Here is a 9,996-nt window from a genome sequence, read left to right on the forward strand (position 1 = left end):
GTTAATTAAGTATTGAATTAGCAGATACCCGCAAAACATTTGCGATCAGATTAGTATTTTTATTGCAACAGTACTTCTTTAAATACAGGATTTCTAGAGTAATACAAAATAAATATAATCGCGAACAACAAAATCTATAAGTCCGCTTATTTCAATATATTCGATAAAGAGATAAATTAACACTGTAACTTACGTACATTTTTTTTGTTACTTTAGTTTAGTTATGGCTAAAATTTACCGTACTTTATGCTATCAGTAAATAAACTTATAATGTTCACATTATGACAACATCATATAGAACAGTTAATATTATGAACATACAGAACAGTTGATAAGATGATAATTTCATACAGAACAGTTGATAAGATGATAATTTCATACAGAACATTTGGTAAGATTACAACTTCATACAGAACATTTGGTAAGATTACAACTTCATACAGAACATTTGATAAGAAGACAGCTTCATATCGAACAGTTGATATTATGACAACTTCATATCGAACAGTTGATATTATGACAACTTCATATAGAAGAGTTGGTAAGATGAATCTCTTCAAACAAAATAGATGGGAAGACGACAAAAACATATATATAACATGCTGTTTTAGCAACATTATTGGTGAGTCAAAATATTTCTACTTGCACATGTCTACCATGATAAAGTCTAGTGTGAACAACCAGTTAAGTATCTTCGTCAGTACAAAGCTACTATCGCTAAAAACATTACTGTTCATTGTATACTTTTGATTGACACACACACTCATCATCATCGTCGTCGTCATCAAATGGATTTAGTAATTATTACTTTCCTAGTTGATCAAATGTTTGAGGTAGATTCCACGACCAATTAAACAACGTTTACAATAAATTGAAATTTGGTCAAACTTACAGAACAGCCGAAAGATTGTTTCTGTGTCCAGTTCTGAGCTACATCTACATTAATCGAGTTGCATCCTTCGCTTCTACCTTCGACATCTTTTCATACGGCCCTTCAGTGGCACAGCGGTATGTCTGCGGACTTATACCGCTAGAAACCGGGTTTCGATACCTGTGGTGGGCAGAGCACAAATAGCCTTTTGTGTAGCTCTGTGCTTAATAACAAACAACAACAATCTTCCTCGTGACTTTTTAAGTTTCCTTTACAATGAGGATTGGAATTTATAGCAAAAATAAATGATTTAGTGAGCTATATAAACAGAAAAAAATTAATCAACTAAATTAAGAATATCAATTTACTTGTGGAAGTTACGTGTAGCAGTTCAGTATGATTCAAACTGGTGTTAACTTGACGTGTGTTTACAGTAATGTAAGTTGTTAAATATTGAAAATATATATATTTTATAAAGCGTATCTTTCTGAGCTATTTATTCAATATATTTGAGACAGAACAACTGTGCCACCTTCATTATAAAAGCAGAACTAGATCAACTATTTTATTTAATACATATAGAGGGCACTACATACTATACGGACATTTTCCTTAGCCACCTCTAACACAACATTATATAAAACCCAGGTATATAATATTAAAACTAAATAGGATATTTTCCAGTAGAAATTATCTGACAAAGTTGTCTTTTGTCACATATTTTTCACTTTCTAGCATTTGAATAAACATTAAGAATACTTTTTGAATCAAATGAACAAAACGTTTCACAGAAACGCCCTTATCTAGATTGTAAGTAGTATTCACATTCAAGGGCAAAAGCATAACATTAACATATAAAAAACAAAAACTGTGGTCGTTTTTGGAAGACTGTATACTCTAAGAGAGGAGAAGGAAGATCCCTCGAAAGTTTACTATCCTTTTCCAAGAAGATATATTTTTTTCAAATGATTATTATAACTTGTAATGGTTAATGTCAAACATAATTTTACCAATGTTTCGATAATAAATTATTTAAATTACAAAAGTCATCGTTAGAAACAATTATTCACGAAAGTGGAAAGCAAAAAAAGTGTTTCGTGGAATAAAATAACACATTGGTTAAAAATAAAGAATGGATTAATTTTGGCGCCAACACGTTTCATTGAATGTCTAGTCACCGAATCTTGCCCGACAACATAATATTCAAACGAATACCCATTCATAAGTACACATCGGCTAAGTAAACACAATGACAGGAAGTCGGAAATGGCTGAGGATTTGACAAACTAAAGAATAGAAAAAAGCTAAGATGTAAAAACAGAAGAGATATATTCCAATATCAAATCCAGGGTTTCGGGAGACATGTGACTCGTAAAATCCAGGGTTTTGGGAGACAGGTGTCTCGTTTTGCCCATGAAAAATGTACATTTTGGGCGTTTCTGAGGGCTGAATAAAATAAGATGAATCCACATAAATGAGTTTTTAAAATAAATGCAACTGTTGTGTTTCAATGATCACACATGTAGAGGCAAGTTGAGATCGAAAAGCCTTGTAATATGTTAAACAATGACAAAAAAAACTGCTTTTAACAGCTTGAGTCACTTGTGTTGAAATTCTATAGAAGAATAGTTTATATGCCACAGGCCTTCTTAGCATTTTCTAAAACAAATACGCACCAGACAGCTGTTGTAGGGATATTAAAACATATGCCTGATATTACTAATTCTATATTTTCTTTGTATGTGTATCCTGTATGTATGTGGATTCACTTTTATATTGTTTGTTTAGGTGTCATTTTCAAGCACACGAGCCCCAGGCACTCGAAGGACTTCAAACTAAAATTAATTTCGGGTCGGATTAAGTGTTTAATTAAAACTACATTTCTAGGTTTATTCCAAAAGAAGACTGTCCAAAAGGTAAGAAACATCGGAGCTAGCATTTAAGTAATATCTCCTTTAAGTACACAGAGAAAAATGGAATTTTTGTTACACCAAAACAAAAACAAAATGGCGGATGTTTACATTTTGTCGAGAAAGAGTGCCGTTGCGTAAAAAAAATATTTTTGTCAAATTCAAATAAGTTGATTTAGAAATCTTTTAAGTATGTTTGACCACTTTGACTATAAGAACATTTTATATAGATTATGATTTTATTTAAGTAATTTGGTTTTATGGTATTATTTAGTAAATAAAACGAAATAAAATGACTGTACTAATGAAAAAAGTAGAAATGCTGGAATTTTCTCATCATTTACCATGATGCCAGTCTACAGTTTTTATCAATAGACATAAGCGTTACAAATTGAGGAGGGATTGAAATAAGGTATCAAATATGACAAAACGATATACAATGGGCTATCGGTGCTCTGTCCAATGAGAATATCGAAGCCTGAATGTCAGTGTTATAAGCCCATAGACTCAATGCCAATTTAGTGGAGGATGAGCAAAACGACACAGTAATGTTAATATGTCATAAAGAGGTGAATGTCGACTATTTAAAAAATATTTTCACGTATATAGCTTTGTTTTCTTATTTCTATACGGTCTTTAACATATGAAATTAATTTCATTGTATCTGGGAATATCTTTGGAGTCATAAATGCACCCTGAATGTCCACTTTATTAGATTTGTATTTGTCATTTGTTTGTTATTATTTGTTAGGTTTTTATAATTATATGTTTGTTTGCTTGTTTTGAATTTCGAGCAAAGCTACGCGAAGGCTATCTGCGCTAGCCGTCCCTAATTTAGCAGTGTAAGACTAGAGGGAAGGCAGCTAGTCATCACCACTCACCGCCAACTCTTGGACTACTATTTTACCAATGAATAGTGCGATTGACCGTCATTTATATCGCCCCCACGGCTGAAAGGGCGAGCATGTTTGGTGTGATGGGGATTCGATCTCGCGACCCGCAGATTGCGAGTCGAGTGCCCTAACCACCTGGCCATGCCTGTAATTATATGTAATATAAAACCAATCTACGTATTGACCTTCATGATGCCAAACTTATCAAAATAATTTATCATTATTACCCCTGAAATAAAATCGAAATAATTGATTAATATAAGAAATGAAAATGATGAGAACTTGGTGGTTTTTCTTTCATGGTGTTCATCTTTTGTCAAAATATTTTATCTTTCTGATTTATCTTGTCTAGTTTTAATATCCATATGTGTATATCAAATTTTACAGCACCCCAGTGGCACAGCGGTATGTCTGCGGACTTACAACGCTAGAATCCGGGTTTCGATACCCGTGGTGGCCAAAGCACGGATAGCCCAAACCAATTTTAGAAATTTAATTTCATTATGTAATAGTTATTTAGCTTTATTTAAAATTATTATATCTTTTTTTTTCTGTTTTGTTATTATTATGCTTTTATTTTTACTTAAACGTTTTATAGTTTAAAATTCAACCTAACTGAGGTTTATAGGTTTACTTCCAGAGTTATAATTGTTAAAAGATGTTAGAGCAATAAAACTTATTGGAGTTATTATGCTGTTGAAATATTTATTACTGCCCGGCCAGATTTTCTTACTTTGCTATTTTTTTAATTACTAATCGCCACCCCCTAGTGGCACAGCGGTATGTCTGTGGACTTACAACGCTAGAATCCAGGTTTCGATACCCGTGGTGGACAGAACACAGATAGCCCATTGTGTAACTTTGTGCTTAATTACAAACAATAATTGTTAAATAAATGCTTATAACTCAGTAGATAATCCTTAGTTTTTGTTTGGTGGGATAACAAATTTTAAGTTACGAGCCAATTTACATAATTAGACAGATTAAAAATTGAATTATCAAGTTCATTAATACAAATTTCTCTTTTAAATTTCTTTAGCTGATTTTGTTTTTCTAAGTAACTTTTTTTACAACTCAAAACTATTATAGTATTTGTATATATATGTATATATATATATATATATATATATATAGTTCAGTTCATGGATACAATCTAGTTTATTAGTTTTCCCGTTTAACGATAAAGATGATGACAAAACCTTGTCGAAACGTTGTACATTTGCTGTGATGTTAAACTTATATTAAAGTTTTTCTTCATTACCCATTCAAGCCGTCTCCAGCCATTATTAGTCTCAAAGTGGGTTCCTCGTCATCGAATAACGATAAAGAAGTTTCTTCTATTTGTGGTTTTACAGCTCTATGGTTTGTATGTTTGAATTTATGCACAATGGGCTATCTCTGCTCTGCCCATCACAGATATCGAAACCCGGACATACTGCTGTGCCACTGGGGGGCCGGCTCTATGGATTTTAATTTTCTGTTGTATTTCAGAATTCAGTTATTTCTTGAATTCTAAATACTGTTTCGAATAATGAAATGGAAAAATAGATGCTTTAAAGTTAGTAAACTTTGGTGTTGTCTTGTTAATTTTACATTGTTCAAGAAAATCTTGATCTAAATGATTCTTATGATGAATAATTATAATCTGTTTGTTTGAGAATGATCGCATTAGTGATAGAAACGTTGTATCTGTGTATAATACAGATTATATTATTATTTCAATTTGTAATCGTTGTTGTGCTTGTGAAATAGACGAGTTTTGACTTCAGATGAAATAAACTTACGTTTCTGAGCCTTTCGGTTGAACACATTTATCAAGGGGCTGCAATGTAGGAATACGTACATAGAGCTTTTGAAATTACAACAATTAGAACCTCACTTATAAGCTCAACAATTCCAGTATGTGTTTCAATACTGCAACTTCCTGATAGAAATGTACAACCGAAACGTTGGGCAAGAAAGATTTATTTCGCTAATTTACGAAAATGGTTTTAATTAATCAAGTCTTCTTTGTAAATGAAAGGTACAAAGTTATCAGAATTAGTGCATAATTTGGTAATTGCAAGTTCATGATAAGATGATATAAATGGACACACCATTACTCGACACACAGTCATCCAAAAACGGTAAAGTATTATTTTCCTCCTATTCAACAGTGCATTCAATGTTATGAAGTTGTTGGTTTAAGTGGGTCAGAAATTTGTCTCCTTCTTTGAAGTACTGCAAAAGTGTCATCAACAAATGAATTAGTTTGGGCACTTCCTTAACCACTGTGTCTCGTAAAATCGGCACTTTCTTAACCACTGTGTCTCGTAAAATCAGAGAAAAATACTTGCTAGTATATGTGCCAGGTTACATTCCTGCTAATTCATCAAACTAGCCATGGATCTCACCATTAAAGATAAAATATGGTTGTTTGGGGGCGTAGTTCGGTAAAGCATAAACACATTTTTTTTATAAGCCATTGATTCTATCTTTGTTATTGAAAACTAGTTTCGTATATATTTCGAATATTAATTGACTTGAAAGATTTAAGAAAGCTTGTCGGTCTGAATAAACTCAAACTCTTCGCTAAGTTCTACTCTAAACATATTTCTTCTCTTTTACCTGATTGTACGCACTCAAAGCTGAGATGACGTTAAATATTTGTATGTGTACGTATAAGATATTCTGATTTGTTCTTAGTAAATAATCTCTACACAGTTTAGCTATATATGTACTGCTTATGATTACTAATCGAAACGCAGCCTAGTCACATAAATGAGTATTAAGAATCCCTATATAACAGAATCAGGGCAAATTTTAGCAGTACGTAGTGAAAAATGTATCTTTGTCTGGCATCCAAGTTTGAAGAATATAAGTATAATTAGTACAATTTTTGACGGGAAGATGGCAGCGCTAAATCATATCAATACGTAAGAGTCTGTTGTCTGTTGCTCACCTCAGTTTTCACCAGGAAGCTCCAGTCCTGACAACTTCAGACCGATAAGTCTACTAAGTTGCATAGATAAATTTATGGAACGAATTATTTCCAAAAGATTACTCGTCTTTTGTGAAAACAATAAGCTAATCCCTGACATACAGAGCTCTTCACGAAAAGGACAAGAGACCACAGATCATCTGACCCGACTCATATAATCCATATACAAATCATTCAACAACTATCGGGTAAAAATTGCAGTCTATTTAAATTTTAAGAAAGCTATCGATTCAGTGTGGCAAAATGCCATCAGATACTGTGTCCATTCCATGAATATTAATAACAAAATAATCAGATGGATATCTAGCTTTTTAACCACTCGAACTGCAGCAGTTAAAATATATAACACTTCATCAAGGACATTCAACATCACTGCAGGAGTATACAAGAATATGTTTTATCACCACTACTTTACATACTGTTTGTATATAACACACCCTTCCATGACTTGACATACACTAATTTTTCCCAGTATGCTGACGACGACGACATAACCGTTTGGAGTGTTTCACGCAACTCACTAAACAGCAAGCAACTGAGTGCAAAAATCCTTAAATGCAATCCTCAACTGGTGTAACGATTGGTGAGGTCTACCGAATCCCATAAAAAAAAACCATTGGTATCGCATCTAAACGCTGCTTAAGAAAACACTACAAAAACGTTAAAAAAGTAAAACTCAAATTAGGAAACGAATAAATAAAACTATGCCCCCGTACGAAATTTCTAGGAATAACCTTTGATACACGACTCTCTTGGTCGCAACATTTTAAAAAAACATTAATAAATCCATAAGCAAAAGAATTAACCATTTAAAAAGAGGAAACAATAAAGAATGCAAACCCAATATTATCGTAAAAATCTGTTAAGCGTATATTCGCCCCCTAATAGAATACGGTTCTCAAATCACCTACAATATCAAAAATGTCGCTAAGTCTCTACAAAATTCACCCCTACCAATTATATACACAAAAAACAGCAACATTACATTACTTAAAGGCAGACTAACAACATTAGCCAGAAATATTAACAAGCAGCAGAATCTAGAAATATGTTAACTGCTAAGCTACACACCTTGACCAGAGCACCACATAAAACAATATATCCATATAAAATATACATGGCATCCAAAACACCCTAAAATAACGTCTGATAAAAATTTAAATTTATAGTCAAACTAATAATTTCTTGTGTTTTTACATTTCAGCATTTGGCACAGGACGGGTAGAATACTCGGCGCCTGTCTTTGAATGTTGGTTTTCTTGGGGTACTCCCGTTTCCCCCACAGCAAATTCAAAGGCACTTGGATTTAATGATCCCAGCCGTGGCATTGGATTTGCAGATCCCAGCCATCTCGTGACCCTGATCATGAGAACCTTGTTGATTGCTTTGTCGAAAGTTCGTCGCCTTGCTTCTTCTCTACAACTTCACGTCAACAGCCTTGGTCATATTATCTGCCCTGGAACCCGCCGGACATCTCTCTGCTTCTTTGAACCCACCGGATATCTCTCTGCTTTTCTAGAACCTGCCGGACATCTCTCTGCTTCTCTGAAACTGCTGGACATCTCTCTGCTTCTCTGAAACCCGTCGGACATCTCTCTGCTTCTCTGTAACTCACTGGACATCTCCCTGCTTCTCTGGAACCCACCGGAGATCTATCCGTTTCTCTGGAACCCGTCGGGCATCTCTCTGCTTCTTTGGAACCCACCGGACATCTCTCTGCTTCTCTGCCTCTCTTTTTAAATACCACTAGCTAAAAGTACAACCAACCTCTCCAACAAAATTTAAAAAACTCACGGATATATAACAAATAAGATTACCGCGAGCGGGGCGAAGGGGGACAATAATATCCCTGAACACCCCAGATGAGGAAAGCCCCCTTCCTTTAAAAACTAAATTTCTGTCACGAAAAAACAAAAACCAGCAACAACCAGTTTCCTAAGTCGAATGGCGATGGTTTTCTATGTACGTAAGTTATTTTCATTGCTTGCTTGTAAAATGGTTGTGGGCTGTTCTTTAGATGGCTGAATATCGCTGTACAGCCAACGTGTGTTTGCTGAAGTTAGTGGGTTATAGTCTTAACGTCTGATAGTCTTTGTATCTCTGCTGAAGCTTTGGATCCACTTGAAACTTGGGCATGAGTAGAGACATTTTACAGAGGACTTCTACAGGAAGTTAATTTTGTCTTTAAAAGCAGAAACTTAGCTCTTAATCTGTCTTATGTTTTAAACATATAATTAAGTCTCACTTGTAAATACTTTCTATGAAATCATTTCTTAAGTTCCTTGTCTATGTTATAAGACTATTTACCCATAAACTGTGAAAACAGTATCACTTTCTTATGTGGCATATCAAAAGTCACAGTAGGAGGGTCATTCAATATTTCCAATGTGTTGTTGACAACCTTATCATACAGAGTTGTAAGCAAAACATTTTTACAGAGTCATTCATTAAAGGTACTGAACTCAATGTGAAACAGCTCATTATTACTCAATGACTTATGAATATGGTTAACACATAACAAAGGTCAATACACAATAACGTGTAAATTTACAGTGTAAATCCACACTGATGGAACAATACCATATTTATACGGATACTACTTTAGACATTTCACACGTACTCTTCAGTCCAACCCATATCTGTAATGTCCAAACTAGTATCCATATAAATATATATAATAAACGTGTATTTTCGAATTGTTAAAAATGTATCTAAATGCTTATTGCTATACTAGCTGGAAATTATGTAAATTCGTGATTAATGAAAGGTTATCTCCGGGCATGAGAAATTGCTTCCTTTAATATGTATTTGTTAAAATTGCTAAAACATCCATAAAAACCGCAAAACACAAAATGTGAAACCGCAAGTTCGCATGTATCTCCGCATGAATACAGCAAACTTTTATGCCAAATTTGGTGAAGATCCATCTACAGGGGACTAAGTAGTGTTAAAAAAAACGCAAAAACAACCATAAAAACCGCAAACTGCAAAACTGAAAATTTTTATGTACTCCCGTATAGACCTAATGAATCTCCATACCAATTTTGGTGAAGATTCAACCACACCCTGCGAAGTAGTTACAACAGGCAGTATTATTATATTTATATAGATAACATACAAGAGCCAGTACTATTGTATTTATATAGATAATATACAACAGCCAGTACTATTGTATTTATATAGATTTTATTCATTTGTTATAATTGTCCTGAGTAGACTACTTTAGCGATACGTAGTTGTTGTTTCTGAGGCAATTTGTAGTGACATTTCTAATTCGACTATTACAAAATTGATTGGATAACAGCCATAGTAACTATACTTTTTAGGTACTTTTCGCGTATA

This window comes from Limulus polyphemus, unplaced genomic scaffold (genome assembly GCF_000517525.1).
Source record: "Limulus polyphemus unplaced genomic scaffold, Limulus_polyphemus-2.1.2 Scaffold1093, whole genome shotgun sequence".
Classification (NCBI taxonomy): domain Eukaryota; kingdom Metazoa; phylum Arthropoda; class Merostomata; order Xiphosura; family Limulidae; genus Limulus; species Limulus polyphemus.